The 18,415-nt window shown below is 38.3% G+C and overlaps 1 pseudogene across 1 annotated transcript; it reads right to left on the bottom strand.

The window, feature by feature from the left end:
• Window positions 1–9,340: 9,340 nt before the first annotated feature.
• Window positions 9,341–17,521, bottom strand: LOC308526445 (large ribosomal subunit protein eL39-like; annotated as a pseudogene). Its single transcript has 2 exons — window positions 17,432–17,521; window positions 9,341–9,502 (listed from the first exon to the last, which is right to left on the bottom strand). The product of its transcript is annotated as a large ribosomal subunit protein eL39-like (transcript).
• Window positions 17,522–18,415: the final 894 nt, after the last annotated feature.

Genomic DNA, 18,415 nt, shown 5'->3' with positions numbered 1-18,415 from the left:
CCTAATGACTGTACTTTTTGTTCTGGTTTGGAAGATGCTTTAAGAGTTAAATGTGGATTGTGTGTGCTCTAGGAAATCCTTTACATGTAGTAGGATGGAAATGTGAGAGACCTATTCTGAAAAGACAATACAGTTGATGTATTCATGGTCAGATGGCCCACAATGGCAAAGTTTTGAGTTTACTCGGCCATTTTAACCAATGGACCAAACACACATTGTATTTGCTGGTTAGATAAAAAAATAAATAAAAAGAAAATAAAGGAATTCTACCTCATCCAGAAATAAAACATACATGAAAAAGGGTCATAATGAGATTATTTACATTCTGTAGTCATTAGGGATAAAGAGGATACTCATGGATCTATCTTCTTAAACAACAAATTAAAATCCTTTGTGACAAAACCTCTGTGTGCGGTGATTTTTCAGTTCTTTCGGATTCCATAGAAAAATGGTGCCAAGTCAGTATATCTATCAACTTAGTGACTGGTGTGTATATTTTGGAAATTAGATACCAATGCTTTCTCCCTACTCTGTGTGTCTGCTATGTTTCCCATTCGTTGTATTATGAGAAAGATCAGAATAACATCCAGAAAACCAGCTTATTTGACAATGTGATTTCTAAAATGATGTCTATAAAGAGGGTATTGCTATCTTAAATGTTGTTGGTGCTTCTATTTTCACACATCCACTCACACACACACACACAAACACACAACAGGATAAGGAGAGATTTGATGATCACTGTTTAAAACAATCCAACCGAAGGACTTGTATGCATGCGTATCCGCATAACAGATGGACATAAGACACTGGGGGTTAGGGGAGGCCAGGGGGTTGTCAAGGGCGCAGGGAAATAAAAAGAACACATATGTAATACCCTTTGTAATACTTTAAGCAATAAAACAATAAAAATTAAAAAAATGATCCATAGGCTTAATGGACTCCCAACTGTCTTCTTTTCAAGTCACAGTGCCACTGATGCTCAGATATGTCAATTATTTTGTTTTTTCCTCTTTAAATGTGCTTTATGGCTTATACAGAAAGATAATTGAAAGACAGTTTTCTAGAAAGATTAAAATAATTATGTGATGATGCTATATGTGAGGAAAACATAATGGCCCAGCTTCTTCAGTGTAGACGCAGTGGTTCTCAACTTTCTGGCCCTTTAAATACAGTTCCTCATGTTGTGACCCAACCATAAAATTTTTTCGTTGCTACTTCATCACTGTAATGTTGCTACTGTTATGAATCGTAATGTAAATATCTGATATGCAGGATGGTCTTAGGCGACCCCTGTGAAAGGGTCCTTCGACTGCCAAAGAGGTTGTGACCCACAGGTTGAGAACCACTTTCCCCTTTAATACAATAGGGTGGAAGACATTGTGATTACTGGTGGGTGCCGATTGCATACTCTCCTTCTTGGAGAGCTTCGTGCCTTATGGGAAAGACTCCAGTTGGACTTTTTTTTAAAATATATTTTATTGATTTTTTACAGAGAGGAAGGGAGAGGGATAGAGAGTTAGAAACATCGATGAGAGAGAAGCATTGATCAGCTGCCTCCTGGACACCTCCTACTGGGGATGTGCCTGCAACCAAGGTACACGCCCTTGACCAGAATCGAACCTGGGACCCTTGAGTCCGCAGGCCAACGCTCTATCCACTGAGCCAAACCGGTCAGGGCTCCAGTTGGAATTTGCTTCTACCTGAAGAAGAGAGCTCACACTGGATATGTGAAGACCAAAGTGGTTGTGTTATTAAATAATTATGGACTCACCAGTCAGTGACTTTGGAAGAAAGCTCCGGTTTAGAAGTGATAGTCATTGGCAAAGGCTGCAGTATTTAACAGGTAGGACAGGGCCACTGCTGCAGATAGCAGGAGGGGTTTCCTACAATGATCTTTGGACAGGTTACTATGGTCAGAAAAAGATTTTTTACAAAGAGGCTAGAACAAGCACCATCTGGTCTAACAGAAGGGAAGATAGAAAACACCGACAGGGATTTGGAATTGTTATGGAAAGCCAGACGGTGAAGCATTGATTAAGATGATTTTGTTGATTAGGTGATATCCTGTGATTTATACTTCGGACAAGGAAGAGCAAATACATTTTTTTATGAGCCTGTGAAACCAGGATAAGCCATAGAGCTACAATTATATCTGACCTTGGGATTTGGAAAAATCTCCCTGTCAAGTAGAAGAAGAGGCCAAATCAAGGAACAGAACTTCCTGAGAATGTGAAAACTCTATGCGGAAGAAGCATGGTGATCCAACTGGTTCTCAGGTATTTGCAGAGGGCTGGGAGGCCACGGGAGTAGAATATCACAGAAGCACTTCTTTTTTGTTTTGTTTTAAAAAACACCTCAAAGTTGCTACTTCAGTGGTTCTCTGAAAGACACCCAAAGGTAAACCATGTTAATCAGGCTAAGAAGATAGACCTGGTGGAACTCACAGGACCAGAGGTCATTGGGCATTGCTTACTCAGATTGAAAATCAGTGTATGAGAAGGTAGATCTGAAATTTCTAGAATTTCTTAGAATAAGTAGAAGGATATTTTCTAAAATTAATTTCTCATGTGCCTTTTTCTTAGCGCTCTCTCTCCTTTATCCCTCCCTCTCCCAATATGATTTTCAGTCATTCCCAAGAGAAGTCTTTTATTCACAATGGATCAGTGATTGAAGTGGTAATATTCACTTCACTCCCCAGAATAAAGCAACACATCAGAATCATCACAAGCCCACCAACCCCTGTTGAATGTTTACCAAGCAATTTAACATGACTGCATTCCCCAAATCAGAGCTAGCCTTTGTTATATGCTAAGCATGAGCCAGGGATTGGCCAAAGCATTTTATACAGATTAATCTTTATTAGTTTAACCTCAAAACATATATAAGAAGAGAGAACTATTGTTAGGCTCGATTTTAAATACATTTTGAAAGCTGAGGCTTTACTAAGGCTACAAACGAATATGTGATGGAATTCAAATTTAAACTCAGTCTAATTCCCAAGTCCTCACTCTTCAACCTGCTTAATGATGTCCCAATGATTTGCCTCAAATGTATTATCTCAATTTTAAAGATGAGGAAACAAAAATTCAGAGGAAGAGTGGTGCTTTCTATTAAGCCTTGAAAGTGAACTTGAACTCAGAACCTTGGGCTCCAAATTCAGCTCCCTTCCCCCATACCGTCCCACTACTATAAATCTGCCTGGCTAAAAAAAAAAAATAAACATATCCTCTGAGAGGGGGTACTATACATGTATCTCATCTCTCCCTTTGATATCTCATTTTTATGAGAAACAAGTTTCTGGATGATCCTGCCCTATTATTTTTCTCTTTACAAGAGACTTGACACATGAAAATATTTATAAGGTGGTAACTAATCATTAAAAGTTATAAGAAACACCCTTTTTCCTTCTTGATGACAGCAAATGTCAACTGCTTCTTAGACTCAGTACTACATATTTTACATTGAGAGCTGCAGTTTGAGTATGGGCAACTATCCCATTACTTTGATCAGACATACAATCTGAGCAAGAATTATGAAGGATCCTCCTAATGTCATGGGTTAAGCATCTACTTCATCAGTGAGAGGGCATATGCAAGTATATCCATTTGCTTTTCCGTTTTACCCCGAACAATTCCGAGAAGAGAGCATCAAGCATCAAAAAAGTGTTACCTTCTGCAATTCATAATGTTGCACTGAATAGAATTATCACCTTGAAATTACAAGGTAAAACTCCCTATACAAAAACAGATTAAAGACAAATTAGACTGTGGGCCAGGTCACTCTGATTGTTAATTAGTGATAATGGAAATACAATTAGCATAATGAGTTCCAATTACTGTATATGGAGAAATATGAGCATACTGCTTTCATAAATCTTGGATTCAGGAAAAATAACATGCATCTGGTTTAGCAAAGCATGCCCTTCTCTTCTGCAGCAAGCTTCCTGGCAAATATCTTTCTGTGGAGCTAAATCCTTCCCCTGATAGGTTGTGATTTGGGGGTGGGGGGGGGACGATAGCATAGATTTGCCCCGTCTGATAGCTGAGCAGTTTTGTGTAAGCTCAGTTTCTGTTTTAAACTTCCTTGAAGACCTAACCATCTGTTTCTCCAGTCGTGTGTTAAAAACATTGAGGAGAATCATAGACCATTGCATCAAATGTGCTCATTGTCTTTGCAATGTCGGTGAGCCCCCCTTTCTGCCTTATGATAAGCTGTGAAATTGGAAAGCCAATCAGAGTCACATAGTTACACAAATCTAAACAGCTTTTTGAAAACTCAGTGTAGAACGAATGGATGGGAAACAACGGCTTTACACCGAGCTCTAGTGGGATGCCTGTGGGTGCATTAATGGAGTGATTTTTAAAAGAGTTGCGTTACAGGGTCTGGATATTTGTTTTCTCCTTGATCTTATACTGTCTCAACTTTTCATTGCAGGCACCGATCTCTAAACTTTCTCAGAAGGTCCACCAGCTGATAGTGGAATACTAGCATGCTTGTTCTATTGTCATCTCTCTCGCAATCTCCCTTGCCACTTTTCTTGCTCTGAATGCTCAACTGTTGATGGATTGCATTCCAAGGCTGGTTAAAACCTGGGCCGTTTGGCCAATGAATGGTAATGAATGTGGACTGCTCAGCCCACACAGGTGACATTACACCTCGCACCAGGGAATGTGCCAACTTCCTTGTTGTACCCTGTAAATCTGACAGATGCCATTAACCTTTTCAGCGCATCCCCACGGATCACTGCAATGGTGAATCTCAGTAGTAATTGCTAAGACAAAAATGCCCCAGCCTGCCTATATTCCCTGTAAGGATCTATGAAACAGCCACGTTGCCTACTCAACTGCCTTTTCCCCAACTGCTGCCTTGATTTACTTTCAGCTGTCAGCCTGCACGGGTTGCAAAGCTTTAGAATCTTCCAAACACACCCAAGTAGCAGATCTTGCAAAGCACTTAGAGCAATTCAACCCTCTCCTTTTTTTCCTGAATGGGGTTTTGTTATAAAGGAGAACAGTTATGTATCTAGACCAGAAGATCTACTCAAATAGCTGAGTTCATAGAGGAGAAACTTCTTGTCCCTACTTTTATGATTCACAGCACACTTTTCATCTGGGCTTTGATTGTGGTTGTCATATTTTTAACCTAGTCACATCCCCTCAGTCTGTCTGGAAGCATTTGTAAACTGGATTATTCAATAAAGGAAATGCTTGTCAGGCATCATTCTCCTTCAGGAGTTTGAGATGCTTTCTCTAAAAAATGGCTTTCACACTATCACTCTCTCCTGGAAGCACACATGCACGCACACACACACACACACACACACACACACACACACACACGCAGAGAGAATAAAAAGGATCATTGACTCTGTCAGCCCATATTTATTATGGGAGATATGGCAGAGCTTAAAAAGACAAGGTTCTCTTCCTAATATTTTTATTATTAAAGTATATATTAATCTACACTTCTTTATAGACTTAAACAAGGAAAGGCAATACATTGATGGGCACATGAGGTATCCTAGAAAGAAGACTAACCTTCTGGATACTGGAAAGTGTCTCACTGGCAGGCATAACAATGTGTATTTAATAAATGTTGATAGTAATAAATATTTGATAAGTAGCTTCTGGCAAAGTCTTGGCCAAATCACTGAAACTCTCTCTTGATTTACTTATAATATGAGACATTTTGCCTAGATGTTCTCTGAAGTTTCTTCCACCTCTAAACTTGTATGATTCTAAGGGGCAAACCTCCAAACCAGGAGCTATGACAGAAAGAAATGTTAAAGACTTGTAAATCTATCTAAATAGCGCTTATTTTTAACCTACCAGTGCCACTTAGAATTAGATTAAGCTATATCTTACAGAAGAGCCCAGCACAGAATAGAGATTCATAATTTTGTCCAGGGTTGGTAGGCCTTAAAAGCTCCACATTGTTCAAGATGGCAGTTGGCACTTGGGTCATCGCATCCATGTTCTGCCCAGAAGGAGAAACGGGGGTTGTAGACAAACGTGTGAACTACCTATATACTCAGCACTTTAAGGGGCTTTCCAGGAATCCCCACATAATAAATTCTCTTCACATCTCATTCACATCAGTAGTTGTGAGAGAGACAGGGAAGTGGAGTATTTTAGCTGGATGCATTGTGACCCAGAATAAACCCAGGTTCTATTGGTAAGAAAGAAAAGAAGACTGGGTTCTGGATAGGCAACTGGTAGTATCTGCCATGCAATCATTTTTCCCTTTCATTGAGAATATTTTTGTACCTTGCTTCTTGTTTTTTAAAAAAGACCCCCTCCAACATATAGAAATAATTCATTTTCATTTTGTAACCATGGCTGTGATGATGGATGGTTGAGTCCTATCAACTTTGATACCTACCAGGGAACATATTTCCTGTAGGTAAGGGGAGACTAGTGTATATAACTCTTCTGGGCTTCACACTAGATTGCATATTCTGGGCTGTGGCTGAACTGAATCCTGCATCACTCAGTTGACACAGCTACCCTGTGAACCACCCTTTGAGTAGTAAGGATTTATAACAGCAAATACCTGGAAGATAATTAGCCTCACAGTTCTTAATCTACACATATTTTCTTTTTATTTAATTGAGCTATAATTACATATATCAAATGAGCAGAAATTAGTCTAAAGTTGAGTTTGTGTGTACACACCCATGCAGCTAACAACCAACACCAAGCATCACTCCCTCCCTGGAAAATGTTCTCATGTCTTTCTTTTGTCCCCCTCCTCACCAAGAGGAAACCACTATTCTGATTCATATTCCCATTGACTAGTCTTGCCTGTTCTTGAACTTTATATAAGTTCAGCTTATTTTGCTCAACATATTTATGAGATTCATGTACTCATAAGTACCTGTGATTCATTTATTTATTTATTTTATTGTTGATCAGTATTCCATTCTAGGAATGTGACATAAAAGTTTATCCCTCCTTTTGATGAGCATTTAAGTTGTTGCTAAAGTTTTGCCATTCTGAATAAAGCTACTGTGCCTATCATTGTGTAAATCTCTTTATAAGCATATGGATTTTTTTTATTTCTTCAAAATAAATAACAAGAAATAAAATAGCTGGGTCGTAAGGTATATGTGTGTTTAACATTTTAAGAAACTGGCAAATGGCTCTCCACAGAGGTTGTATCATTTTATACTCCAAGCATCAGTGTATGAGAGAATTCCAGTTGTCCTGCCTTTGGGGTTGGCAGCCTTTTAAATTTTAGCCATTTTAGCGTAGTGATAAATCACTGTGATTTTAAGTTGCATTCCTGTGATGAAAATCCATGTTAAGCATCTCTGCACAAATATACAGATAAGGTGCCCCCCAAAAATGTATACACAATTTAATAGCTGATAGCTCAATTTTGAAAATAAAGTTTATTTTAAAAAACACTGCCTTAATAATTATTCAAATTATATCTATACATTTTTTTGGTACACACTATATTTCTTTTCTTTTTTTTCCTTTAAATCTCACCTATTTTTTGCATTGATTTTAGAGAGGGAGAAGAGAAATAGAAACATTGATGTGAGAGAGATACATCAATCAGTTGCCCCCCCACACATGCCTTGATGGGGGACAGAACCTGAAACCAAGTATGTGCTCTGACTGGGAATCGAACCCGTGACCTTCTGGTGCACTGGATGATGCTCCAACCAACTGAGCCACATTGACCAGAGCCAAACATATTTTCTTTTAGTCTTTTGTCTAACCTCATTTCCACCTGTAACATACAGTCTCCCTTTGAACCTAGGAAACAATTTGTTTACAAACTGGCCACATGATAGGATTTCAGCCTGAATCTTACTTGCTCTTTTAGATTATGCTTATCTTTCCCCATTTGTTCTCATCTGAGAGTTTTGGTTTTGACTATCTTAGTATGGGCTGCTGAATACAGTAACAATATTTTCTCATTAAAAGGAATGTCCAGCTCTTTTTCTGATGGTATTTAAATTTGCCATCCCAGGCTCTTGTAGTCAAATATATTGATAACGTCCCATGTGTGTTCTCTGACACTTGGGTGTAATTGTGGTGAACTTTGAATTCCCATCTTAAGGTCAGTTATTAACTATTGATGGATTCTCCTTTTCTCCACTTAATGCCTAAGTATTCCTACTAACCAAGACAGATGGGAGCGGCTAAGGAGTTTTTCAATGCCATTGCTGTGTAAGCTGTCTTTTGCTTCCCTCGTGTGAGAAACTCAAAGCTCTTTTGTAGAGAAGATCATTTATTCAAGGTAAAAGGGGGAAAAAAAGGAAGGAAGGAAGAAGGCTCCTACATTCATTTCACACACCCCAGTTTTCAAAGCCCCCATCTACTTTTTCCGGGACAGAGTTTTCTCTCGTCATTCAAGATGAGAAAATGGCACCTTTGACAGTAACCTTGGCCGACCCATTTTGGAACCAAATAGGATCTGGGTGTAAGAAGGATGGCCAGGACCTCAACATTCAGGACAAGTCACCCTGACAAACAACGGCACCGTTTTTGGATTTCCCAGGAGGCGGAAAAGTGCCCTCTGAGATTTATAAACTCATCCATAATAAATGGGAGGCTGAAGTTTAAACTGCTGTGGAGCCTTCCCCGCTGTGCCGCCGAGGTCCCATGTGATTTAGGGAGGTGACATTTACTGTGTGCAGACCTATTATTCAGAGTGACTGTTTGTGTATAGACAATATTTTAAAATGGCTTGCTGTAGATGAAAAATTCTTATTAAGTCAGAAAAACAGTTTAAGTAGGTAACACTCTCTCAGTTTAGTCTGCTATAAGTCTTACTGTCTTGCCACATGGAAACCGCTTGTGGTGGGAGGTAGTGACACCGCACAGGCACTGGCTAAAATACTATCTCTAGAGCAAATAGGATACGGGACGTGGGATGGGACCACAAAAGTAATCGTACATCTGAAGTTAAGCTAGTTGGCAGTTGTATCCCTTTAATGCATTTTTCCTTTAATGTTGGTGCGATACTATGACTCAAGCAATAGTATATGGTAGGAAGAGCATTGAGAGTCTAGAAACTTGAAAGGAGGTTTTTCCACTCACTAGTAAGTAGTATAGTCTCTTAACCTCCCCAAGGCTCAGTTTCCATAAACTGCAACATTTAGGAATTGGATACGGTGACTGTTTTTTAATGATCTCACATATTTATTACTGAACCAACCTACTAGTGCAGAAACATATTAACAACGAGAAAAATCATTCTTCTAATAATTTGCAATAAAATACACCCTACTGTCCAGATTGTAGTGAACTTTTCAGGGATATGGTAAGAGGCAAGCACCTGGATGCAGCCTAAGTATGGGCGCCATCTCATGTGCGACTTCTTATAGACGCAGCTTGGTTCTTTTCCAATGTCTCCTCTTGGAGTTGTACCTTATTTTATTATCAGTTTTTATCCTAATCCATTGGGGAATGGGTTAATTCTGCTTTTGTTTCTTGTCCAGGAACCTCTTGATCTTGAAAGTCTTGTGAGAAGGTATTGCAAAGAAGAGTCAACTGCATGCACCACTCTGGTGGAGAGAATGATGAAGTGACTTCTAAGACCCCGTAAGACATGTCTATTTTGAGTTGTTTATTCTTATGCAAGAGGGTCTGTCAGCCCCCAGTGCCTTATAGAACTTTACAATCACCAAGAATACCCCCTATCTTTACTGTTTCCTGTTTAGTCCTGCGAAGGAGGCAGAGCATTTATTGTTATGCCTTTTTTTCTATGAGAATGCTGAGGCTCAGAGAGGTTAGGTGCCATGTCTGAGATCCGGTGGCTGGAGGAACCTCAGCCCCACATCTTGCCCTTAGTTGACTCTGTTTCATCACATTTCTTATACCTCTGCCTTCCCTAAGACCTCTGGAAATGGTTTCAAACAGTTCCCCAGGAGAAGATGACTTCTGGAAAATAGATATGAAAAGAGGCCAGGAAAAGGACAGGTGTAGTCTCGTCCCTGGAGGCTCACAGTCTTCTAGAGAAGACAACACATCTCTGCCTAATCAAATTCTACCCATTTTTAAAGCCTAACCTCAATATTCTCCTCCCCCAGGAAGCCTGTCTTGTCCCACCTTATCCCAGCTTCCAGGGGTCCTCCCTTCTGCACTGCTGATTGAACAACATTGTCAAGATGCATTTCCCTTCCCTTTTACGCTAGTATGTATTGTATCTTATTTCTTCCAATTCTTTAGTAAGCTCCACGTGAGCAAGACTTGTAAATTCTATTAGTTTTACACACTCATTCACAGGGAGTAATCAGTTAATACTGTAATGCAGCTCATCTATCAATCAAGACCTCTTTGCCACCTTGGAAAAGGGTCGTGCCAAGATAGACATTACACTGCTCTGCTTCATGCAACTTTAACCTAACTAGAAGCTATGCCATCACAGCCTTTTTCGCCTAGTAAAACTGCAATCTTATTGCCTCCATCACTATCTATTTACCTCCATTATCTTTCGTCATAGATCTTGAACATTTGTTTTGTTTTTCTGTTTCTCTACTCAAACGTAAGCTCCATGAGGGCAAAGGTTTGTCTGACATTGCTGTATCTTCATACCAAGAACAATGCACATTGTAGGTGCTCAGTAAATACCCATGAAATGATACATGAATGCTTGCGTTTCAGGCTTTGTTGGCCATAGCATGTGACCCCCAATTTGTGCATGTGTCACCATTCCATATATTTTTATATCCTGGAAATTTGACCACTAATGAGCTATGGTACGTGCCCTTCAAAGTTGTGTTTGTTTTAAACTATTTTAAGAAAGTAACTTTAAATAAATTACTTTAAGAAAGAAAAAGTCACCTTTGGGGTACCATTATGCATATCCATGATGGCTATGTTGGTGAAAAATATAAGTGACATATTTTGTTTTGGATAAATCCTTTGTTCCTCCCTTCACAATCACCTCATGAACTATTTACTGAAGAGTTATTTCCTTTGAATGATGGAATTTTCTTTATGAATGATATAATTGAACTTTGTGATGTCAAAATTAACTTAAACCTAATATTAGCAGGTTAATAATAAAAGCATTCTGTAGAACTTGGGTGATAAAGTCAAACTTGCCCGGTTTAAATATTTGCTTCCGCTGAGTAGTTTCTAGAAACTTACACAAGAGATTTTGTCTCTCCAAGCCTCAGTTTCCTTATATGGAAAATATACTCTAATAATAGTATCTTTATCATGGGGTTGTTGTGAAGATTAACTGAGATAATCCCTTTACTTAGTGACACAGAAGGAACTCAGTGCTAGACTTTACTATCACTCCATGATGTTAGAAAAGTATAACACACAATTTAAATGCAAATAGTAATTATACTATAGTGTTCTGCATTTTTATTTTATCCTCCTAGAATGGCTAATTGCTTGTGCTCATTTAGCAGTAATGACACTCAAAACATATGTTTGTTCTTCTAAGAATTAACAATAGACAGACAAGATTATTTGTTGACTTTGGTCTGTTTGGATCATTGTAATAAGGTGTCCCATATGTAGGAAGTGCTATGAATTTCTACAGCTGATTAAAAATATAATTTTCTGAAGAGTCATGGTAAATCTCTTTTCCACAGACACCTTTTAATAAAAAACATAAATTTTCAACCTACTGTTATGCAAACAATATTGGCACAACAAGAAAATGATTAACATACAGACAGGGTAGGTCAAAAAGACTATAAAAGAATTAATGATCATTGTTTGATGTATATTAAAACAATTGGTCAAAGTTTAGGTAGCATTTTAATTTTTGGCGTCCACATACTTAAGACCCTTTCATTCAAATCTTACCAAAAACAAACGGAATTTTTTTTTGAAAGTAGGAGTTCAATAGAACTCAGTAGAATATGTTAAATCAGTCTACTGCCACTATTTTATATATTAAAAAATAGTGTTTCAAAATAAAGACAAGGGCAGTTCTGTTTTCAATTTATGGAATAAGTAACAGCTATTTTCTTCCCATTTTTCCTTGATGTTTTTCAGATGCAGAACACCTTCACTGATGCTTTGATTTCTCTCTCTGGCTACCCTATGTTACTCCTCATTTTTTGAGTCACTATAGTCTTGTGAACAGCAATTTTCATTGCAAAGTTGAAAAAAAACATTAAAAGAGAATTTCATTTGATCAAACTTCTCAAATGCCTGTTTGGATATTCTGAGCTAGTTATAAACTCAACTGGAACACCCCATTTGGCAGCAACATGATGAGATCTTGTCTCCACTTGCTGGTGTGAAACGACACGTTATTAACTTGAGTTTCCTGATGCCTCTCTAGGCTATGAGAACAAATGGAGTCATCATAAATAGAGTCATGTTCAACAATAGTATACTACATGTCATACTGGGTCTTGTCACCACTTTTATGAAAGCACACCTTTCACAATGTTCTCTGTCTCAAAATTTTGGGAAACCCTAGAGGGTATCTCATATCTGTTCCCACATAGATAGTCATGACCTATGCTTCCCATGTGTTTCACCCAATTAATCATCAGGCACTGCTACTTCTTCTCTCTCAGGGACCTAGACCTGAACATAATTAGTGAGCATATGTAGACACTATACGCTGTTTAGATTTGATTCTTACCTCGGATGACTAAAGCTTAACTGGTGGCTCACCTTGCCTAAATTGTCTTCCAGGAAGTGGCTCAGTTCTTTTTAGCTCTTAAATGTTAAACTTTTCTTGTCAGTTTTCTAGAAATACATGATCATTATTGATATCCTATGCAAACTTATGATGAGATCATTACTATAGTTGGAATTAGACACTTTTTGAATCAAGTTTCATTAATACCTCATACCTAATTATTAATATAATAAAATTTAATATTTAGTAAGTGTATTGTATTGGTCAGGTAATTCCATAATGATGCTGTGTAACAAACCATCCTTAAACTCAGTAGATTAAAACAACAATCATTTATTCTCAATTCATGCACCTGCTGTTGGGCTGGCATGGGGGTGAAGGTAGTTTTTTAACTGAGTGAGTCTGTGCTCAGCTGGGCATGGCTCTAAATTATAGATTGGGTTCAAATCTTCTCCATATGTTTCTCATGCTCCTTGGACCAGTGAACTAACCAAGGCATCATTTCCTCATGGTGATGACAGAAGCCCAAGAGAGAAAACTGAACTGTGCATGCACATTTTAAGCCTCTGCGTGTGTTACGTTTGCTAATATCCTATGGGCAAGACATATATAAAGTTATATTCAAGGTCAGCAGGTGGCTCTGTCTCTGGGGAACTGTGCAGTCATATGGCAGAGATATGGACATAGGAATGGTGAAGAACTGGGAGCCATAATTCAGTCTACCATATGTATGTATTAATGACCTAAGTTATAACACTCATTATTCATTTAATGCATTCTTTTTTCTTAGAATTTATATGACACAGGTACAAAGTGCACTAGGGAAATAATTTTTTTTTGTTAAATTCAGTAACCATTCACTGAGTACCTCCTCCACATAATGCACTGATTAAAAGATAAAGCTATACATTGTGTATAGAAGTCCTGGTACCTGAAAGGATAATGGTGAGTGGGTCAAGACTTGGTATGATTGCCCAATGTGCCCACATGACCTTCACTGGTCAGGGGCCTTCTTATTTTCCTTTAACCTTTGTTGCTTTTTAAAAATCACCAACCAATACATATCTAACTTACAAAAAGAAAAGTATGCGTAAAAAAGAAAGTAAAAATACACTCATACTTCCATCAACCATAAGTAAACATTATTTGCTCTAACTGAAGAGATAGGACAATAGGTAAAGATCATGTAGAGAAATAGATTGATAGTAAATTGACTGATCAAACATAGAGTAGTGTTTTGCAATATTTTACTTAATATATCATAGATATATTAAATTATTTAATGTAAGTAAATACTCATTTTTATGTCTATTATTAATGCTACCTACCATTGTCATATTCATATAAAGAATTTTATTTTACAAATCTATTGATAAACAGCTAAATTTCACATTTTTGTTATTATAAATAAAGATAATTTGTACATCTCTGAACACTTGGAGAAATATTTCCTTTGGATAATGCCAGGAATGAAATCACTTGTGCAAAGGGCTGGCATGGTTTTCAGGTTTAATGTATATTGTGAAATTGCTTACATGAAAGTGTGCAAGACACACTCAACAAGGAGTGCATGAGGCCCCTCACCCACCTCAGGCTTTTGAGTTTCCTAAAATAAATAAATAAAAATATTCTACTAAGGGTTAGATTAGTTAACTAAAGGGAATTTTCTAAGTACCAAGAAGCAGAGAGAAGGTGAAAGGATTTCCAGTAGTATTCTTTAACAAGGAAGGAGTGATTTTTCAAGAAATTGTAAAACAAAAATCCAAGGGCCACATAGTTAGGTTCCAAGATGCGAGAAACAATCAGAAGGGAACAGAGACCTTCTTATGTGCCAAGCAAGGGAAATAAAGGGACTTTCCAATTAAACATCTAAGACACTTTCCAGAGAAAGACGATGGTGGGATCCCAAATTCAAAACACAACAGGAAATACATGAGCCAGGGAAAAAACTTTCTGGGATTTGTTGTTATGATATGTGGGCTGCAGAAAACTAGGAAGCCAATTTTATCAAATAGAACAGTGGTTTTCAACCTTCCTAATCCCCTGACCCTTTGATACAGTTCCTCATGTTGTGGTGACCCCCAATTTCATTATTACAAATTGAACATAATTAAAGCATAGTGATTAATCACAAAAACAACATGTAATTATATATGTGTTTTCCGGTGGTCTTAGGCAACCCCTGTGAAAGGGTGGTTCGACCCCCAAAGGGGTCGCGACCCACAGGTTGAGAACCGCTGAAATAGAAGAACGACTCTGCACAAAGACACATGAACGTGTGCACTGAGTTGAGTTTGGCCTTCTAGAGCTTTACTCCAATTTCAGATGTGCAAAGACATTTAGTCATCAAAATATGCACATGGGAGTAAAAGGCACAATTGGCAAGGCGTGTATGGCAAGTCTATGGATTTGGCACTGAGGCAACTGGTTGATTCAATTAATAGGAAAACAAAGCTAAACTGGGTTATATACTATATTTTGTAGCGTGGCACTTAATACGAGTTAATAATCAGTTCATGGTCCATCTGCACCAGCTCAACTTTCGAAGGTGGGAAAAGGATCGTCAGTATCACCTCACAGATTTAAAAAAAAATTATTGAATTTATTGGGGTGACATTAGTTAATAAAATTATATAGGTTTCAAGTGTACAATTCTATAATGCATAACCTGTATATTATATTGTGTGTTCACCACTCCAAGTCAAGTTTCCTTTCATCACCATTTGCCCCTCTTCTACTTCCTCTCACCCCCTTTTCCCTCTGGTAATCAACATACCATAGTCTGTGATCATGAGGGGTTTTTTTGTGCTTAATCCCTTCATCTTTTCACCCAACCCTTCTTCTCTCTTTTAGCTATTAGTCTGTTCTCTGTATCTATGAGTCTATTTCTATATTGTTTGTTAGTTTATTTTGTTCATTAGATTTCACAGGTAAGTAAGTCATAGGGTACTTGTCTTTCCCTGATTGGCTTATTTCACTTAGCATAATAATACACAGGCCCATCCATGCTGTCTGTCACAAAAGGTAAGATTTTATTTTATTTTATTTTATTTTATTTTATTTTATTTTATTTTATTTTTACAGCTGAGTTGTATTCCATTCTGTAAATGTACCACAGCTTTTTAATCCACTCATCTATTAACAGGCTCGCGCTGCTTCCAAATCTTGGCTATTGTAAACAATGTTGCAAAGAACATAGTGATGCATATATTCTTTCAAATTAGTGTTTCGGGTTTCATATTACAGTTTTAAGGACCCTGAAAGTGAGAATATTTGTAAGGCTGGTCTGCAGTGGCCTGGATGTGGCGGGGAGAATATACTAAAGCAAATTCTGGCAACTAAGGTGGAATCGTCCTTCCTAGTAAATTGACTATCAAGGAGAATCCTTTGATTTGAATGCTAGATTAGCAGCCTTAGCATCTCAGGGAAGTGCCTAAAGTTAGGGCACTTCTCTAAACTGAGAATGTGCTAATTTATATGGGATCAAAGATCAAGGAGCTCTTTTCTCAATCTTGGCTGTGAAGACCCAGAACTTAAGTTTGGAGGGTTATTGACTACCAAAAGATGCTAGTATAATTAGTTCTATTTGTATAGTATTTTTATTGATTTGCATACTGAATGAGGTGTAGGAAGCAGGTGATAAAACACCCATTACTATGGATCAGGCTATTGACAGTCATAGACAGGAAGTGGTCAAGGTCACTTAGTGGTCAAGGTCACATGGTGACATGCTATAGTTGCTGTGTCCTGAATACCAGTGCAGGACCTTTGGCTCTCTACCCATAGGTAAGCAAACCTCAAACGTGTTGGTCAGGGGATTTGACATTCTGGATAATTCAACTTTCCATTAAAACTCCAAAATCATGTGGTTGTATTCCTTACGGTTGAATTTTTTTCCTAAATGTTCAGTTTCTAATTTGTCTGTTTTCTTGTTTTAAATGTCAAGCCTACTGAATGTAATAAAATTTTTGATGATCCACCTGGTGGAACAGATGATGATCAGTTCTCAGCCCCTCAAGTTGTGTTGGTAGATGATGCAGGAAACTGAGCTGAAAAACACATTGAACCCAGCAGCTTAGATTCTAAGATTCTTAGATTTTTTGCTCCAGAGAGAAGGGGCTGGATTTGTTTTGTTCACTCTTCTCTCCTGGGTGCTTACCAGATGTCTAGCAGAAAGGAATCGCTCAATAAAATAAAATAAAAATGAATACTGTATACATGATCTTCAGAATGTGTGTCCTTGTTATTGAGGTCTTTCTCCAGAAAGTTAAATATAAGGTAAAATAAAGGAACAAAGAAAGAAAGGAAGGAAGAAGAGAAAGAAGGCAAGGAGGAGGGGAAAAAGGGAGGATAAAAAGAGGGAAAGAAAAAGAAAGAAAAAGGTAAGAAGGAAGAAAGCAAGAAATAAATTAAAAAGGTATTCTAGGGGCTCTGGCTGGTGTGGCTCAGTTGGTTGGAGCATCATCTGTACACCAAAGGGTGGTGGGCTTGATTCTCCATCAGGGCATGCACCCGGGTTTTGGATTCACTACTTGGTTGGGTTCATATAGGAGGCAACCGATGGATGTTTCTCTCTCACATCTATGGCTCTCCCTCTCCCTGCCTCTCTCTAAAATTAAAACTAGTGCTTCAAATGTTGGTTTGACTTAGAAAAGCTCACATTCATTTAGTTAATATTTGTATTTGTTGAAGTTTAAAAGTATATTAACCACCTCTCTTGCCCCTGTTTCTATCTCTGTTTCCTTCTGGGAGAACAGAATAAGAGTTTCCCATTTTATGCCCCCAGGACTCGGTGGTGTGCCAGTCACATGACCCTGGACCCCCTGGAGTCTTCCCCAAGGAGACTCACCTGTGTCACAGCTGCGGGCTCCGTGCGGATTGATGGCTGTGGACAGACCTCCAGGATGAGTCCTTTCTTTGTGCGCTCTTTCCTGACCATCTAAGTGTTTTCTGACTAGCTTGGCATGCTGTTAGTTAAAATTCATTCTTTTAAAGCCCAGGATCCACTTAGCTCCTCTCCTCTGAACTTTCGTCATTCATTATTAACAATGAAAGCCAAAGTGCATGAAACAAGTTCAGCCCTATCTGTTCCTGGCATGAAAGTGATGTCTTGGCATATTAGTGGGACACAGCTCTATCTCACATGAAATGATGCCTGGGCCCACAACAAAGGCGCCGCCTCTCAGCGCCTAATAGGATCACCTACTTCAAATGTGAAACTTCCTTCTTTGAAATATTTGTTGAGATTCCATAAACCTATGAAGGTTCTCAAACTCAAACAAAACCTTCTAGGCTTCAGTGCAAGCTCCCACTCTAAAGAGCTTTCTGTTCTATAAACCGGTTATTGGCTCTGGGTCCCAAGCCTGGGCAGGTGGGGGAAGTATGGGGGCATCGGGGGAGGAAGAGCTTGCTTTCCACTTTCTCTTTTTGATACAAAAATAAAAGTCATCTGGTTTTGACTGCAGAAAATGAATCATATTAAGCATTTTAAAAGCACTATTCTTTTTGCGAGACCTAATTTCAGACCGATTAACACTTTAATATGAAACAGAAGCACATCATTTCATTAGGAGACAAAATAAGGCCTCCCAGCTACCATATGTTGTCTCTTTTTTTAAAAAAAAAATCTTTTGAAACCTTAGATTGTAGATTGAGCTACAGGAGGAAATGTAAATTTGGCTCCACCACACACCCCACGTGAGCAGTCTCTACATTGAAGAGTCACACAATCATAGATTTTTTTTTTTTTTTTTGGCCATGCTCATATTCACTCTATTCAATAATAGAGGACCTGGCCACTGCTCTGGAAATCTGATGGGGAAATATTCTTTTG

This window comes from Myotis nattereri (genome assembly GCF_964212035.1).
Source record: "Myotis nattereri genome assembly, chromosome: 10".
In the NCBI taxonomy this organism is placed as follows: Eukaryota; Metazoa; Chordata; class Mammalia; order Chiroptera; family Vespertilionidae; genus Myotis; species Myotis nattereri.
This window is presented reverse-complemented; position numbering and strand designations above follow the sequence as displayed.